We start from the raw sequence: 20,511 nt of genomic DNA on the forward strand, positions 1-20,511 counted from the left end.
TTTCAGTCCATTAGAACAGGTAAAAAAGGGGGCGGGACAGCCACCATAACCACGGATGCCCTGTGCTGCAGGAGCATCTCCTTCGATGATTTTGCCTCATTTGAATATCATGCCATAGTTCTAAAGTGCCAGCCTCCTGTTCTGACAGTAACTGTGTATAGGCCACCCAAGCAATGTCCCACTTTTCTAACAGACTTTTCAGAACTACTCTCCATTATACACACAAACTTCGATAAGATTATTATCACTGGTGATTTTAACATACATGTTGATAATGGGAACGACTCAAAGGCCGGGATTTTATGAATCTCTTGAATTCCATGGACTTTACACAACACATCACTGAACCCACTCACAACCGTGGCCACACCCTTGATCTAGTTATTACAAAGGGTCTTACAACTGTTATATCGTCTATCTGTGACCTTGCTCTTTCTGACCACTTTTGTATTTTCTTTACAGCACTGGTACCTAAAGTTAGAAATAGTGCTGAATGTTTTATTAAGAAACGCTATCTTAACTCTGCAGCAGCTGAGAATTTCAAAGTAATGATGAACATAACTAGTGCAAAAACCCAGATACGGGGCCATCATGTGTTAATGATCTAGTAACTACTCTAAATACAAAATTAAGGACAGCACTTGACTCTGTAGCACCATTGAAAACAAAAAAAGGTTTTTAGCCAAACAAAAAGCTCCATGGAGAAATGAGGAAATTATTAAACTTAAGAGATCCTGCAGAAGGTCTGAGCGTACATGGAGAAAGACCAAGCTACAGGTCCACCTTGATATCTTTAAGGATAAACTTTCAGTCTTTAATAAAGCAATAAGAAATGCTAGGAAGGATCATTTCTCTAATTTGATATCTACAAATTCTAACAATTCCAGGGTCCTCTTTTCAACAATAGACAGCCTTATAAATCCTGCACCTAAAGTAGATGATAGTCTCTTTTCCACCTCCAAATGTGAGGAATTTGCAGCATTCTTCAGAGATAAGATAACGAACATTAGGAAAATATTGCTCAAGAAATTCCAAATGTCTTGTTTTCTGATCCCCTTCCACCATGCTGTAACAGTATGAGCTTTTTTGCACTGGCTGATATAGAAATGCTGAGCAAAGTAGTGTCACAACTGAAGCCGTCTACATGCCCTCTTGATCCTCTTCCCACCAAATTTTTTGAGACCATCTTTGACTCTGTGTCTTAGGACATTCTAGCCATTATAAACTGTTCCCTGCTTACAGGTATTTTCCCATCAGAACTTAAAACTGCCCTGGTGAGACCCCTCCTGAAGAAAAGCAATTTAGACTCTTCAGTTCTAAACAATTTTAGACCCATCTCTAACCTTCCCTTTCTAAGCAAAATCCTGGAAAAAATTGTCTTTAAAACAGTTAAATAATTTCCTAGATGCTAACTGTGCATTTGACACCTTCCAATCTGGTTTTCGCTCCAATCATAGCACAGAAACGGCATTAGTCAAGGTTGTAAATGATCTCAGGATTAATGCTGACTCCAAAAAACTATCTGTCTTGGCCCTTCTGGATCTGAGCGCAGCCTTTGATACTGTTGATCACAATATCCTTATTGATAGACTTGAAAATTGGGTTGGCCTCACTGTCCGGTCCTAAACTGGTTTAGGACCTATCTAACTGGCCGGGAATACTTTGTCGCCCTCGGAGACCACAGCTCAAAAAACATTTGTATGACCTGTGGGGTCCCTCAAGGATCCATTTTAGGGCCCTTACTTTTCAGTCTATACATGCTACCCCTTGGTAGTGTAATTAGGAGGCACAACATCGACTATCATAGCTATGCAGATGACACCCAGCTCTATATTTCTGTAACACCCAACAACTACAGCTCTATTGATTGTTGGTAAATTGCATTTCTGATATAAATGTATGGATGTCACAAAACTTTCTCCAGCTAACCAAGATAAAACAGAGGTATTAGTCATTGGTGAAAAAAACGAGAGAGAGAAACTAACTGCACACTTAAAAACACTAGCACTTAACACCAAGCACCAAGCCAGAAACCTAGGCGTCATACTTGACTCAGATCTCAATTTTGAAACCCATATCAAAAATATAATTAAAACATCTTTTTATCACTTAAGAAACATTGCTAAGGTGCAACCGTTTCTCGCTCAGGCTGACACCGAAAGACTGATGCACGCGTTTATCACGAGCAGGCTAGACTACTGTAACTCGCTTTTGTCTGGTCTACCAAAAAAAGCCATTAGTCAACTACAAACAATACAGAATGCAGCAGCGCGAGTCCTCACTAAAACAAGACGGAGAGCGCACATCACACCAGTATTAAAATCACTGCACTGGCTACCTGTTAGTTTTAGAATAGATTTCAAGGTTCTCCTACTAGTCTATAAATCACTCCATAGTCATGCACCTGAATATATAACAGACATGCTCTCAAGGTACACACCCAGTAGATCCCTGAGGTCCTCTGGCACTGAACTTCTAACAGTTCCAAAAGCCAGGACAAAGAGACATGGGGAAGCAGCTTTTAGTTCCTATGCCCCCAACCTTTGGAACACTCTGCCAGAATACCTAAGAATGGCCGAAACGGTTGAAACCTTTAAACATGCACTTAAGACATACCTCTTTGATCTCGCTTATCACTCACTGTAAAATGTATTTAACATTTATGGAACATTTATTTATTTACTTATTTCTGTCTCTTTTCAAGTATTTGTACCCCCCCCCCCCAGCAGCTGTCTCTTAGTTTGACGATAACTGTGCTGAGCAGTCCTTTATGGTGCCAGTGCGGTTAGTACGTAATTTCCTGTTCATTTATCTCTGGCAAAATCTGTGTCTTTTTATAAGTGTTTTGTAACTTGTAAAATGTATTTATTTAACATTAATGTAACATTTATTTATTTATTTACTTATCTGTGTCTCTTTACAAGTGTTTGTAACCCCCCCCCCCAGCAGCTTAGTTTGACGATGACCGTGCTGAGTAGTCCTTTACGGTGCCAGTGCGGTTAGTACGTTTATTTTATTTTATTCATTTATCTCTTGAAAATCTGTGTGTTTTTTTTTTTTTTTTTTACAAGTGTTTGTAAACCCCCCCCCCCCTTTTCTTTCCTACTGTGAGGCGCATTGTGTTACTTCCTTGTATGAAATGCGCCGTACAAATAAAGTTTGATTTGATTTGATTTGATTTGATTTGATTTGATTTAATATATCCACCTCTCACCACCAACAACCTGTCATGGACACACCTATATCTAATATATCCACCTCTCACCACCAACAACCTGTCATGGACACACCTATATCTAATATATCCACCTCTCACCACCAACAACCTGTCATGGACACACCTATATCTAATATATATATATACCTCTGACCAACCACCTGTCATGGACACACCTATATCTAATATAACCACCTCACCGCCAACCACCTGTAATGGACACACCCATACCTTATATAACCACCTCTCAACCCCAACCACCTTTCTTGGACACACCCATATCTTATATATTCTTAAAGGCATATTGTATTAGGTTCCAAAGCGTTCATCTTGACAAACCACTATAAACATTCTGTATACACTCAGGATCAGGAATGACCAAGTTTGCATGTTTTGTGTTTGCTTTAACGGATTTGCATAATATAGTCACTTCTTCAACCTCAAATGTACTTAATTCTGTACTCAATAATTAGTCTCTTGTGGTTCCTGCTCCTATATTTGTCAGTATTTTATGATTGCTACAGAACATTCATTTCAGTTAGTTGGACTTGAAGAATTCTTGATATATTTCATATCTTCAAGTTAAAAAATAGTGACCCATTAGAAAAGAAACTTGCTTTGTAGTGTTATTTTTCCCTGTTAGCAGAGGGATAGCAACAGACATATTTTATAGATATAATGGAGTCTAAAGTCTATACAGACCTGCACTTACACAGAGAAATACACATGAACCCTACAAAGTTTTTTTTTTTAAGGAACCAGAACAGGCGACAATGCTAATCTGCAGCATACAAAATGACAAAGCAAAGCAGGCTTAAGTATGAGAACCGTTTAGACTCAACGGCAATGTCTCCTAGTTTAAAACTGATCTCCAGATAGCACTCTTTGCATTCCTATCCACACGTCAGTTTACCAAACAAGGGCTGACTGTCACGCCGGCACTGAGCCCTACTCCTGCCACGCCCCCTCCGGATTCAACTCACCTGCCTCTTTCACATTCCCATTCCCCTGATTGCCTAATCACGAACACCTCTCACTCCCTCCACCACTCTACTTAAACTCCTCACTCCCCTCACTTATTTGTATGGCCTTATCTTGAATGGGCATAACTCCCAACAACTCAATCTTCTGACTATTTGCTCCCTACGTTTGTCCCTGCTTCTTCGATGTTTACAAGGTTAGGTATTTGCTCCGTGTTAATTTTTAGGTTTAGGTATTTTTGAGTTGTAGTGGTTTACTCCTAAGTTTGCTTTATTGCCTGGACTGTTTCTGTTACGAAAGATTATCTTCTGAGCATTGCATATTTATTCCTTGTGCGTAAGTCTGATCCCTAGACATTTTCAGTTTTCTGTGTTAAGTCCATTCCCCTTTTTTTGTCTCTGGCTGCCTCTGAATAAACTCTGTGTCTCACCTGAAGTCCCTGACATTGATATTGTATTTCCTGATATTCAAACAGAATGATGTATGATATAATGCATGGGGTTATGTTCAAGTGAGTCAGATAGACAACGGGCCCTGCAATTTATGGGCTGTCTTTAAACTGTATCCATTAAAGATGAACACTGTAGTCCATCTGATATTCCCCACACACTCTGTAACGTCAATCCACTGTGCACATTGTTCATACCTGGCATCTGGATGTCCCTCTCCCCCTCTAAAGTTGGGGCCCAGACCTTTCGACACGTCACTCTTCATGGACACACAGCTGCGTGCAGGAGGGTCTGGCCTCCATTTTCGAGTTTGGCTTTACAAAGAAAAAAGGCATAATACTGTATTGCAGTTGTGTACGTCACTGAATATATCTAAATGCTCTTTATCAGACGGCGCTATGTGTGATACATGTGTGCTTCCTATTTTACACCTCTTGAAGAATAGATGTTTAAGGATCAATCACCTTTCATTGTCTTATGACCAATTCTGTTGACATTACAAAGATATTCAATTTTGTTAACTGTTTGAGAAAAGGTACAGGCATTTAACTGAGGAGCACCAGCATCAGAGACTTTTTTAATATGGTACACATTTTCTTCTTTTTCTTAAGTTACAGATTCATGAATGAATATCCAGTCTGTTGTTTACATCAGGTCCCCATGTCTACATGACTAATAATGTTCTAAATCTGTTCCATTTTAAAGATGAACACTGATGTATAATGGATGGGGTAATGTTCATGTGAGTCAGATAGACGTTGGCCCTGCACGAGATGGGCTGTCTTTAATCTGTATCCATCTGAGACTTTTCTTACATGGTATATATCTTAAATTACAGATTCATGAATGAATATCCAGTCTGTTTGCTTCAAGTCCCCATGACTCCATGACTAATAATGCTCTAAATCTGTTCCATTTTAAAGATCCAGATCCATTTTAAAGATGAACACTGTAGTCCAGCTCACATTACTCACACACTCTGTACACATCCAGGGCCGCATTAAGAACACTAAGGGCCCTGGGGCTACACATAGTCAAAGGGAACCCTCAACATTATCAATACAATATTTTCAGGCCATGGTATAATGGATGGGGTAATGTTCATGTGAGTCAGATAGACGGTGGGGCCTGCATGCCATGGGCTGTCTTTAATCAGCATCCATTTAAAAGATGAACACTGTAGTCCATCTGATATTCCCCAAACACTCTGTAACGTCAATCCACTGTGCAAATTGTTCATACCTGGCATCAGGATGTCCCTCTCCCCCTCTAAAGTTGGGGCCCAGACCTTTTGACCGGTCACTCTTCAAGGACACACAGCTGGGTGCAGGAGGGTCTGGCCTCCATTTCCGAGTTTGGCTTTACAAAGAAAAAAGGCATAATACTGTATTGCAGTTGTGTACGTCACTGAATATATATCAATGCTCTTTATTAGACGGTGTATATGTGTGATATATGTGTGCTTCCTATTTTACACCTCTTGAAGAATAGATGTTTAAGGATCAATCACCTTTCATTGTCTTATGACCAATTCTGTTCACATTACAACGATATTCAATTTTGTTAACTGTTTTAGAAAAGGTACAGGCATTTAACTGAGGAGCACCAGCATCAGAGACTTTTTTAATATGGTACACATTTTCTTCTTTTTCTTAAGTTACAAATTCATGAATGAATATCCAGTCTGTTGTCTCCATGACTAATAATGTTCTAAATCTGTTCCATTTTAAAGATGAACACAGATGTATAATGAATGGGGTAATGTTCATGTGAGTCAGATAGACATTGGCCCTGCACGAGATGGGCTGTCTTTAATCTGTATCCATCTGAGACTTTTCTTACATGGTATATATCTTAAATTACAGATTCATGAATGAATATCCAGTCTGTTTGCTTCAAGTCCCCATGACTCCATGACTAATAATGCTCTAAATCTGTTCCATTTTAAAGATCCAGATCCATTTTAAAGATGAACACTGTAGTCCAGCTCATATTACTCACACACTCTGTACACATCCAGGCCGCATTAAGAACACTAAGGGCCCTGGGGCTACACATAGTCAAGGGGACCCCCCCAAAATGATCACACAATATTTTCAGGCCATGGTATAATGGATGTGGTAATGTTCATATGAGTCAGATAGACGGTGGGCCCTGCATGCCTTGGGCTGTCTTTAATCAGCATCCATTTAAAAGATGGACACTGTAGTCCATCTGATAGTCTTCAAACACTCTGTAACGTCAAACCGCTGTGCACATTGTTCATACCTGGCATCAGGATGACTCTCTCCCGCTCTAAAGTTGGGGCCCAGACCTTTCGACACGTCACTCTTCATGGACACACAGCTGCGTGCAGGAGGGTCTGGCCTCCATTTCCGAGTTTGGCTTTACAAAGAAAAAAGGCATAATACTGTATTGCAGTTGTGTACGTCACTGAATATATCAAAATGCTCTTTATTATACAGCGCTACACATCAATCCAGTGTGCAAATTGTTCGTACCTGTCATCAGGATGACTGTCTCCCCTTTTGAAGTTGATGCCCTGATCTTTTGACATGTCACTCATCATGGACACACAGCTGGGTGCAGGTGACTTCAGCCTCTCTTTTTTTGGGTCAGACTTTACAAACAATCCAAAGCCATAACACTACGTTGTGCTCATGTACAATATCTGTATGTTCTTTCTTTTGTGATTTGACAAATGAGCTGATGGTGGTTGACTCCCTGTGTGGAACCAGCTCCTGCAGGCATCACAGGCAATATGTTAACTAAAAAAGTGACCCACTGTTTTAAAGAAATACTGACAGCAACAGTCCTGGTTCATTCATTAAATAGTGAATGCTGCACACCAAGCAATGCCCAGTCATAGTTACCCAGAGAACTTCTGCTGTCGTCTCCCTATAGCTCAGTGGAGAAAAGATGTTGAAGTGGGGAATAATGAAAATAAAAGGTTTTTATTAGTTTCCATACATTTTATTTTTATATGTTAATGATAATATCTTAATAAGGTAGTATCTCATCAGAATAAGGTGTTTCCCTAACGGAGAACTACAGGTATCCACAGCCACACAAATGGGTGTTGTTTTTTAATCTACGGAAGCAACACTGCTTTGATGCAATGTTCCGGTATTGAAAGCCAAACAACTCAAACACACGTGTCTCGAGTTAAGGAAGCAACACTGCTTTGAAGCAATGTTTCTCAACTCGAAGTAAGACAAAGGTCTTACTTAATATCTTTCAGTCAGCATTTTATGGAGGTTTTCCTTTAAAATAGGTGGCTCCTTTACTACACTGAGATAGATTTTCCTCAAACTTCCACTAGTATAAGGAAGTTAGTGATGTGTACTACCTCTCATCAAAGGTACCATGACATATGGCAGCTGCCATCACTGATCCTCCCCCTAAGAGTCACGTAGCCTCATGTAGTCTCTCAGCTTCACTCTTTCTTCTACTCTGTCTATTAGCTCTCAAGTAACCAGTATTTGCAGTAGGTATAGCAACGTAAAACTGCACATTATGAAAATGAAACATCTTTATGTTTTCTACACTGTAAATACATTTTTCTATGAAAAACACAATTTTGCCAATGAATGTCACAACTGAAATGAAAAATGTTGCCGCCTGAATAGCCTTAATTGTTCTGGATGTGGCCGTTTTAGTGGTGACCTGTCCAGCTAATTGAACTAACAAGTGTCGACTATACCATAATATACCACACTCATGAAGATGCTGTTTGTATTTGTACTTTGTTCAAGATTCACAAGGTATACTGTAGAGATGCTTGTCGAAAAAACACCATGTCGATTCTGGAACTTAGAAACACTTTTAAACCTACATATCCTGTAACTGAAGTATGAAGGTCATTATTTTTAAATCTTTAACATTCTGTAAAGAAATGTGATTGAAATCGGTTCTGTGAACCATAGGGATGATTTTGTATTTCCAACATCTCTCTGGGGTGCCTGGACTGTCTCTGATTGTGGATTGTGCAAAGCTTTTTATAGGTCTACCAGGAACTACCTCACCCTTTTCTATTATTTTTCTTTTCTTTTCAACTCTTAAAAAGACGCATGGTATATTAGCGATGGATAAAGGCCCAGCAAGTGCCATCCGATCCATTTGAATATTGTTACAGATGCTTTATACACACATTGAATATCAAGTTGTCACCCAAGGCAGCCTACAGTTAGCCTTGTCTATTTCTATTTTCTATGTGGACAATATTCAATCTGGCATAATGCTACAAGTAACATAAAATAGTTATGATAATCAAAAATACATAGAGTTCAAGTAAAACACCAACTCACGTTTTCATTAAATACACCTAGTTTTGCCGAATGGAAAAACAGTCCTACCCAGCATGAAATCCATCAACGCCAATGTACCTGGACAAACAGGTTCAACCAGCTAGTGGAAAGTTTACTTTTGTTTACTCCCAAACACACAGACGTTGTTCGACTGGGCAAGAGCCGCACAGACTAATAGAAAGAGCTCCACCCTATTGACAGTCAAAGTGTACATAGAATAATGTGGGATTGTTGCACCTGTTCTTCTAGGGTTTGAAGGAACACAGGCAAACACGTCTGTCAGAATTAAGAGTCCATTCAGGCTCATTAAACCTTACTTTCCATGTACAAATATGAGCACAACAGAATGTAGGTGTCCTTGCATTGTGCTCTGTTAAATGCCCATTACACTTGAAACTGGGTTGGGGGGGGGGGGTGCATCTGATAAAGTACAGCAATTTATTTATAATAATAATAATAATAATAACAAATGACACAAAATTGCTGAACTGAAATTAACATTTATTTAACAGTGTTATTGTCTGCATTGTCTCTGTTTGCCTATGTAGATCTGCACTCTGAACTCTACTTATTATCTTAAATTTAAAATAATCAAAGAATCAAAAAACTAAACTCAACAAACAAGGTCAGTATTTGGGTTAAAAATAGAACAACTATGTACAAATGTTTACCGTCTTCAAATTGGTAGTCCCCAGATGAAAAAAACAATCAAATAAAATCTCTATTCATAAAGTTTATATTACACAGAAAAACATAACTATTACATTTATATCAAAACTGTCCATATTCGTTTGTTTCTTGGTGTGTTTTTATGTTTTTTTTTAATTTTTTAATTTTTTTTATATGGAAACCGGCATTTTTGCCTGCCACATCACTTCCACCAAGCTGATCTTGCCGTTCCTCAATTTCTGTTCAGTAATAAAACGTTTGCAAACAAAATATATCACCTAACAGAATAAAAACACACATTTCATTATGCGTAATGTGTGCCAGACTTGGACCTGGTATCATGTGTAGTGACGGACCATCGTCACACTGCCTTCCCCACCGGGAAGAGCACCCTTGCGCTTCATGCACACAGGCGTTCCTCACACATCCACCAACCGTACTTCTCCCATCCCATCCCACCGCTGCCACTAAATGTCAAAGGGTAACCGTGTCAAGGGTCTTTTAGGGTAGGCACAAAAGGCAGCAGGGAGACAAAAATTCTGTGGTTTGCAAATGTATTTGTCCTCCACCAAGTGCATCATACAAGAAAGATGAAAAAATAAACAAAGAGACTTACAAACAGCTGTATATGAACAGCCAGTATTACAGCTTAACACACACATCACTAAATAGAGACAAAGACATCAACCTCATGCTTCTGAAGATGATAGAGAAGAGCATAGACTCAGCTCACCAAACAAACTTTCACCAAAGAAGCCTCCCAACTACTACTACGTCCACCCTTTCATCAGGTAGCTGAACTCATACCACCATACAACCATATCACCACAGGCCCATAGCACAGGGGTGAAATCATGTGTCAAAGAAATACATATTATACAAAGTGGTAAAATGGTACCAACAATAATTAGAACAAAGTCAGGCCTTCAAAATAATGACAACAATAGTTATAGGACACAAAAGTCCATTGCGTCCGCTATTAGGTCGCGCCTAGGAAACGCGGCATCATAAGTAGTTAAATCAGTTTAGAGACGGTGATTATGTATCACTAGAAAACGAAATAACCCTTTAAAGTGTTGCAGTGGACAGGTAGACACACAGTGCTGATCCGTGGGGCAGCTGGATGATCATCTGGTACTGAGTGTCTGGAAACTGCAGCATCTGCAGCAGCTCTGCTCCAGTCAGACTGATGGATGATTGATGGCTACCCAGTTAATACCTGTTGAGGAGATTACATCATCCTCACTATGAGGTTTCCCCATTCGGATTCCTCAACACTGACATGTGTAAACATGTAGAACAGCTCTGCTCCAGTCCAGTCTAATGACTGATTAAAGGTTCTCCAGGAAATGTCTGCTAACGACATTTTACACATCACACAGATTAAACTCTGATTATAATATTTTAAACATCACACATATCCAAATATATCATATATGGAGATGATGAATAGACACAGTGACACATGTTTATATGTACAGTGGATAAAATGGAATGCTATTGTATGTGCTGTATTCATTACTTACTGTAGTTCAGTCAGCTTATATTTAGGATCTTTCTGTAGAGCAGAAAGCAGTTTCACATCAGACTGCTGCAGTCCGTTTATTCCCAGGTGCAGCACTCTCAGACTGGAGGGGTTTGATCTCAGAGCTGAAGCTAAAGATGAGCAGCTCTTCACTGTAAGGTTACAGTACTGCAGCCTGTAGACACACACACACACACACACACACACACACACACACACACACACACACACACCAGCACACAAACTGTAAGGCCACGGCACCTCAGACTGTACACACATTTGAATAACACATATAGAGAAAACAGACTCACAAAGCCCAACACGCCCCACATACACACCACACAAAAACATTCACTGTCATACACATACACCGTATTTCCTAGTTCCTGATCAGCGATGTATAGATTTAGATTTTCAGAAACACACACAACAAACAATAATTTCAGTAATATTCAATTCCAAATTCAAACAGAGCTGCCTCATCAGATAAAGAAGCAAAATATGATTAGAACAGATAATATATCGGGCAGTCTGCTGTTAATTCACACAGACACATACACACATACACACACACACACACTGTAGGGTACTATAGGGTGTGACACACACACAAACACTCACGCACAGGTCCCTCTACTGTAGGGTGACACACAGACACACTCGACATGGGTATTTCTACTATAGGGTGTGAAACACAAACACCTAGGTCTCTCTATTGTAGGGTGTGACACAAACATACACACACACACACACAGACGGGTTTCTGTACTGTAGGGTGTGACACACACACACACACACACACACACACAGAGACGGGTCTCTGTACTGTAGGGTGTGACACACACACAGGTCTCTCTAGTATAGGGTGAGCTCACAGCTGCTCTTTACTATTTCCATATTCATATTTGTAATACATATTCACACTGTAGTAGTTTATCACCCCAGTAACCATCTTCCCCTTTCATAAAGGCAAATGATAATTGGAGACAATTTATCTAAATGTACATAAAATATGAAGATGCTAACTACTCTACATGAGACTGTAGCGCTTTGATACTTTTCCCAAACTCATACTGCATGACGAGTCATACCACAGATACTAAGTTTCAAGCATGCTGTTGCTTTGCACATTTCCAATGAATTCAAATTAATATACCTCACAGGAATGTCCTTATTGTCACTCTGGAGACTCTGTGTTTCAGTTCTTTTCTGAATGTGCCAGACTGTTAGTTCTCCTGAGTGGTTTGCATAGAAAGCTCAGTTGTAAATCCATGATCACTACAAACATTCTGGTTACTGGATATTGCCATTTTCACTGTAGTCTGACACTTGCAACTTCAGACACTATGATGAAATGCTTTGGATGTGGGAGAGTCAGGCATCTAGTGCAAGATTCCCCCCCAAAAAGAAGGGATGAACCTGCCAATGAACAAGGTTTAGGTGCTGATCAAAATGAGTCTGCTGCAGCCAGGTCTGCTGAGCCCCCTGCAGCTGATTATCCTGCAGCTGACATGCCTGCGGCTGGCCCTCTCACGACAGACTCTCCTGCACCTTCTGCTGGTGGGCCAGTCCCTGGTGGGGTCGCCGGGCCTGGGCCGGACACGGATGGTTTCTGTAAGGGGGGAGCTGGTCGTGGTTGAGCCCACAGTAGCAGCTTGTGAGGTGGCTTATCTTATTGCCCTTGAGCCAGTCAGATAATCCTGGTCCTAGCGCTCAGTTTGTTGTTAAACAAGCAGAAGAGATGGAAAGGCTAATATCAGATATAGTGTCAGTGATGGAAACGGAGGCGTTATTCAAACTTCTTCCAGGACCGTATTATTATTGACTGTAGTTCAAAATTATTTTAAATCACAGTCTTTGAAATTATCAAGATAAAATGCAAAGATGTAATGTTTGTGCAGGAAATGCATACTGACGAAAAAAAGAGGTGGACTGGAAGAGAGAATGGGCTGGTCTAACGGTCCTAAGCCAAACGTCCTGGAACCTATACCTTTTGCTTTGTTTTGTTTGTTTGCAGCCTTGTTACCAACTGTACAAAAGTACTAATGCCCAGCAATTGAACCCCAGTCAACTAGTTATGAGGCAGCGACACTTTCCACTTTATCACTAAGACGGTTTACAAACAAAGACTAAATTTACCACACTCAATAGTGGTATCTATAGTATTGGAACAGGCGAACCAACTGATCAAACTGTTTGTTCTTGGTGTCATGATAGCGGCTTGGCTTGAAATATTTGTGGGGGTCGGGGATTGTAGGGATGGATAAGGTATGCTAAAGATTTTTTCTCTCTCAAGACTTGCTGTAAGTCAAGGGAAAACGCTGCTGTGAATTTGAACTTCAGAAAAATATGGTTCCAAATACAGAAGACATCATGCATCAGCATTAGGGCTACAGTAGACTTCTAGTGGTAGTATGTTGTGTTGCTGTTTCTGAACTGACACTTTTAGTTTTACTAAACCACAGAAATTGTCACACAGAGCAGTCATGAAGCATTGCAGTATTTCAGATTAATTTCTTTGGTATTGCAATACGTACTGTAAAGAGGTGTCATACTTTCTTCAGTTTTTTTGCAACGCAACACTTTGCACACTTGAGCAAAAATAGAGGATATTTATCTTTACATTTAGATTAAATATGCAGTTCCCTCTGTTGATTTAAAGATATGGAGATGGTGACAGTCCAGTGCATCATAATTGCAAGCACACAACACATGACACTATCACAAACATTAAAACATGATCTTACCGTAGTTTCTCCAGTCTGCAGTTTGGATGCTCCAGACCAGTAGAAAGCAGCTCCACTCCAGAATCTCCCAGCAGATTATTGACACTCAGGTCCAGCTGTCTCAGACTGGAAGAGTTTGAGCTGAGAGCTGAAGATAAAGCTGCACAGCTCTTCTCTGTGAGTTTACAATAACTCAGCCTGTAGACACACACACATTAAAATGAAGGCACATATATGAGATTCACAGCAATAAAAAACAGACAACAGTTTCAGAATACACACAATACAACTAAGACTAAATATCCCTCTTTCATCTATTCATCCAACCATCCATCCATCCCTCTAACGATCTAGTATACAACGCCTAGACAGTCAAGATCATTTGGAATACCAACACACAAACACACACACACACACACACACACACACACACACACACACACACACACACACACAGCACTGATGATCTCCAGAAATTCTCTGCTGTGCTCTCACCTGCAGGCATAAAGCATTATATTGCGTGTGTGTGTGTGTGTGTGTGTGTGTGTGTGTGTGTGTGTGTGTGTGTGTGTGTGTGTGTGTGTGTGTGTGTGTGTGTGTGTGTGTGTGTGTGTGTGAGAGAGAGAGCAAGAGTGAATCAGTGTGTCTGTGTGAAAGACAGAGAAATGTGTGTTTGTCTGTGTCACACAGAGACACTGATACGCTCTTGCTCGCAACTTAAACTAAAACTCTCCCTCATTCATCCATCCATCGATCTAGTATACATCAGCTAGAGAGTAGAGATCATTTAGAATACCAACACATACCTGACACACACACACACACACACACACACACACACACACACGATCAAATGTTTATGGCTGCAGGTGAAAGAGCACAGCAGAGAATTCCTGGAGTTCCTCAGTGTAGTGTGTGTGTGTGTGTGTAAGAGAGAGAGAGAGAGAAATAGAGTATTTCAGTGACTCTTTGTGACAGACAGATAATGTGTGCACACACATATACACAGACACACTCACAGACACACACACACACAGACAGACACACACACACACACACACACACACACACACACACACACACACACACACACACACACACACACACACACACACACACACACACACACACACACACACACACACACACACACACACACACACACACACACACAAACTGGCAGACTTACTGCAGTTCCTCCAGTCTACAGTTTGGATGCTCCAGACCAGTAGAAAGCAGCTCCACTCCTGAATCTCCCAGCAGATTATTGGAATTCAGGTCCAGCTGTCTCAGACTGGAAGAGTTTGAGCTGAGAGCTGAAGATAAAGCTGCACAGCTCTTCTCTGTGAGTTTACAACCCATCAGCCTGTAGAAACACACACATTAACATTAAGACATATAGATGAGAATCACAGCAATGAAAAGACAGACAACACAGTTTCAGAATACACACAATCCAACTAAGACTAAAACTCTCCCTCTTTCATCTATCCATCCCCATCCATCCATCCCTCTAACGATCTAGTATTCAACGCCTAGACAGAAAAGATCATTTGGTATACCAACACACACAGACACACACACACAGACACACACACACACACACACACACACACACACACACACACAGCACTGATGATCTCCAGGAATTCCCTGCTGTGCTCTCACCTGCAGCCATAAAGCATTATATTGCGTGTGTGTGTGTGTGTGTGTGTGTGTGTATGTGTGTGTGTGAGAGAGAGAGAGAGAGAGAGAGAGAGAGTGAATCAGTGTGTGTGTGAAAGACAGATAAATGTGTGTTTGTCTGTGTAACAAAGAGACACTGATACGCTCTCGCTCACAACTAAGACTAAAACTCTCCCTCATTCATCCATCCATCGATCTAGTATACATCAGCTAGAGAGTAGAGATCATTTAGAATACCAACACATACCTGACACACACACACACACACACACACACACACACACGATCAAATGTTTATGGCTGCAGGTGAAAGAGCACAGCAGAGAATTCCTGGAGTTCCTCAGTGTAGTGTGTGTGTGTGTGTGTAAGAGAGAGAGAGTGTTTCAGTGACTCTTTGTGACAGACAGACAATAATGTGTGCACACACATATACACAGACACAGACACAGACACCCACACACACACACACACACACACACACACATACACACACACACACACACACTGGCAGACTTACTCCAGTTTCTCCAGTCTACAGTTTGGATGCTCCAGACCAGTAGAAAGCAGCTCCACTCCTGAATCTCCCAGCAGATTATTGCCACTCAGGTCCAGCTGTCTCAGACTGGAAGAGTTTGAGCTGAGAGCTGAAGATAAAGCTGCACAGCTCTTCTCTGTGAGGTCACAACACCTCAGTCTGTAGACACACACACATTAAAATGAAGGCATACAGATGAGAATCACAGCAATAAAGAGACAGACAACACAGTTTCAGAATACACACAATACAACTAAGACTAAATATCTCCCTCTTTCATCTATCCATCCAACCATCCATCTATCCATCTAACGATCTAGTATACAGCGCCTATACAGTCAAGATCATTTGGAATACCAACACACATACACACACACACACACACACACACACACACACACACACACACACACACACACACACACACACACACACACACACACAGCACTGATGATCTCCAGGAATTCCCTGCTGTGCTCTCACCTGCAGCCATAAAGCATTAGATTGTGTGTGTGTGTGTGTGTGTGTGTGTGTGTGTGTGTGTGTGTGAGAGAGAGAGAGAGAGTGAATCAGTGTGTCTGTGTGAAAGACAGATAAATGTGTGTTTGTCTGTGTCACACAGATACACTGATACGCTCTTGCTCACAACTAAGACTAAAACTCTCCCTCATTCATCCATCCATCGATCTAGTATACATCAGCTAGAGAGTAGAGATCATTTAGAATACCAACACATACCTGACACACACACACACACACACACACACACACACGATGAAATGTTTATGGCTGCAGGTGAAAGAGCACAGCAGAGAATTCCTGGAGTTCCTCAGTGTAGTGTGTGTGTGTGTGTAAGAGAGAGAGAGAGAGTGTTTCAGTGACTCTTTGTGACAGACAGACAATAATGTGTGCACACACATATACACAGACACAGACACAGACACCCACACACACACACACACACACACACATACACACACACACACACACACACAAACTGGAAGACTTACTCCAGTTCCTCCAGTCTACAGTTTGCATGCTCCAGACCAGTAGAAAGCAGCTCCACTCCTGAATCTACCAGCCGATTATTGCCACTCAGGTCCAGCTGTCTCAGACTGGAAGAGTTTGAGCTGAGAGCTGAAGATAAAGCTGCACAGCTCTTCACTGTGAGGTTACAAACATTCAGCCTGTAGACACACACACATTAAAATGAAGGCATACAGATGAGAATCACAGCAATAAAGAGACAGACAACACAGTTTCAGAATACACACAATACAACTGAGACTAAAACTCTCCCTCTTTCATCTATCCATCCATCTCTAACAATCTAGTATTCAACACCTAGACAGAAAAGATCATTTGGAATACCAACACACATACACACACACACACACACACACAGCACTGATTCTCTGCTGTGCTCTCACCTGCAGGCATAAAGCATTATATTGTGTGTATGTGTGTGTGTGTGTGAGTGAGAGAGAGAGAGAGAGAGTGAGAGAGAGCAAGAGCGAATCAGTGTGTCTGTGTGAAAGACAGATAAATGTGTGTTTGTCTGTGTCACACAGAGACACTGATACGCTCTCGCTCGCAACTAAGATTAAAACTCTCCCTCATTCATCCATCCATCAATGTAGTATACATCAGCTAGACCAGTGGCTCTCAACCTTTTTTCAGTGATGTACCCCCTGTGAAATATTTTTTCAGCCAAGTACCCCCTAACCAGCGCAACACATTTTTGATTGAAAAAAATATGTAATACACAGCGCTATGCCTTCATTGTCTGATTTATTAAACTGTCAACACTGAAGATTGAACATTGTTGCTTTGAACTGAGTGCTTTTGCAATTACACTGTGTGAGTGTGGATGTGGCAAACTTCATCTGGAGGCCACGGTCAGATGACACTTCCAGGAGTGTTTCCTGATTAGTGACAGGTAGCTAGCTTATACTAATGTATAGTCCAGCGGTCATTATCTAAAAATAAATCCCGACGGGACGAACAGGACCCCGAAGCGCAGCTAGTATAAGCTAGCTACCTGTCACTAATCACTATACATTATCCCGCTTATTATACAGTTACTTGCCAAAACGATAAAGACATTCCTCCCAAATACCTCTTTTTAATGATTTTGTTGCCGTTTTGTGATTTCCGTTAAGAAAAATTTGTTCTTCAGGCTAATATAATTTGAAAGTTTCAGGTGTTACGTAGCAACACATTACTTGCTGCTTCAAGTTACAATGAATTTCCCTTACGTTAACTGACCGGACTACTTCCGGAAGGATATGAAAGATGTGAATTAGAAGCACAAAACCCGTTGCCAATGACAGCGGTCATTAACTTTTCGCAGCGGTGAATATCAAGAAATTACAGACCAGTGAACGTTGGGGTGGCCCATTCAAATCAACAGAACTTTTTGGACCGTTCTGAAGAGCCGTATAATAACGTTTTTTAAAGGATTTTTAAATGGATGCTAATTTTAAATATATAAAAAAAAAATACGTCCCCCCTGGACTCCCTTCACGTACCCCCATTTGGTCTAGATGACGTCAAGCGCATTAATGGAAAACTCATGCACGTGAAAGAGAAAATTCCACTTTCTCTTGTCACATTAAATCAGATAATGCGACGTCAGAGGGAACAAGAAAATGCAGAATCAGAGAGAATTCTGAGGATGGAGAAAGACAAAGTTTCGTCTCTTGTAAATTAAGTGGCTAAGTTGAAGGCAGAGCTAGCCACTCTGAAAGGACAAAGTGAGCAGCCCCCTCAATGGGAGAGGCGAGACGCATCCGGAACAATGCCGATGCTAGTTACTGAGTGTAAGCCAGAAAACCTGAGTGTTGACTCAGATGTTAATGATGGAACAATCAGGTTGAGACTGTTAACAGCTAGGTGTGTTGGTATAAATGTGACGCATTTTTCTGGATACCAACATAAAAAAACAAGATATGGGCCCAGCAAAAAATCACATGATGTAAGTGTTCGGAATTATGGCCATTGGGCAAAGGAATGCAGGTCTCAGGGCAGAGGCAGACATGCTTCTCATTCTAACTATAACATGGGGAGAGAAATGAAAGCATGTTCTGTACGTTTTTGAAATGTAATAATTGTCAGAAACGGGCCCTTAACAACCTGAATATTTGCAATGACAACATGACCTCCTGGAGCATGAACATAAGGTAAATGCTAGGCCAGTTGAGAGTCAGTGCGGTACGAAATTGACGAGAGAAGTGCAGAGAGCCAGAGTGGTGAGGAGACATCCAGAGCCACGTGACGGGGAACGCACTTTGAAATGTGAGAGCCCACGCAAAGTATTGTCACAAAGGGAGAATTGATGTAACCCACAGCACACAATGCATGGCCCCAGAACAACCATCCCTGGTGGAGCGCAAGAGGGAAAAAACATGACTACGGTAAACCTCAAGTCATACTCTTTTGTGTTACTTTTAGCAATGATATGATGATTGGATGGGAATTTAGATGATGACTTGATTACGGACACGACTATGAAATATGGGTTGATGATATAAGTCAGAGCCCTAATGTTAAGGCAGTTTTAATGGTCAGTGTTATGTTTTTTAAGTTTGTTTGTTCTGGTCCTATGAATGAGATGCCACATTCTATGGAATTTTGTGATACTGCCGCAGTTTTCTCTGTTTGTTTTTCAGAACCAACAGTCCAAGGAGCAGCATGAGAGGAATTGGAACTCATTGAACCAGTGACCTGATGCAACGACCAAGCCATCACCGTTGTCCAGATTCACCTCACCTGTTGGACAGCAGTAATGACACAACATTGAAAGACTTGACACATCAGAAACTGATGAACCAGAGATGCATAGTCGCCACTCACAGCTCGCGGAAGGCGTGTGTCGCTGTGCAAAAGCAGGACCGTGAAATAATTTTACCCAAACAAATTAATCGGATTTTCGCTTTTCACAGACGGGGAGATTGTTAGATTCAGGTGATTGCATATATCAGACTACAGTGTAACATAAGAGACTTCATCTCAAACAACCCCCGTCTTCCACAAGTCTGTTATTCTGAACAAGCTAACTTGAACCAAGTGTGGACATCCGACGAATTCGCTGGAGAAAAGCAGAATCTTTCAATGGTACTTAGAAGTGTAATCCTGTTTACAGACAAACACTGAAAACATAACCTCCTTGACAATAAAGCTTTTACTGCAGCATTTCTGTCACCTTATAATTTATGTCTACAGCACATTCCATGAAGTAAAGATGGCTCACTCACTTTTAGTGGTTTAAAATGAAAGGAAACCGAATAAAAAAAACACAATGGATTTCATATTGTCTGTTTTATGGAGGTACCTGTAGAACTGAAATATTAAAAGTAATGCAGTATTTGTAATGCCATCAACTGTAAGTATTTTAAAAGTCATTGTGCTATGATT

At 40.8% G+C, this 20,511-nt stretch overlaps 1 protein-coding gene across 1 annotated transcript in view; it reads right to left on the bottom strand.

Moving 5' to 3' along the window:
* Positions 1 to 20,511, bottom strand: part of LOC105902246 (protein NLRC3-like) — a 176,409-nt gene that overhangs the window by 52,901 nt on the left and 102,997 nt on the right. The gene's annotated exons all lie outside the window — the stretch shown is intronic.

This window comes from Clupea harengus, chromosome 25, assembly GCF_900700415.2.
Source record: "Clupea harengus chromosome 25, Ch_v2.0.2, whole genome shotgun sequence".
NCBI classification, from domain to species: Eukaryota; Metazoa; Chordata; class Actinopteri; order Clupeiformes; family Clupeidae; genus Clupea; species Clupea harengus.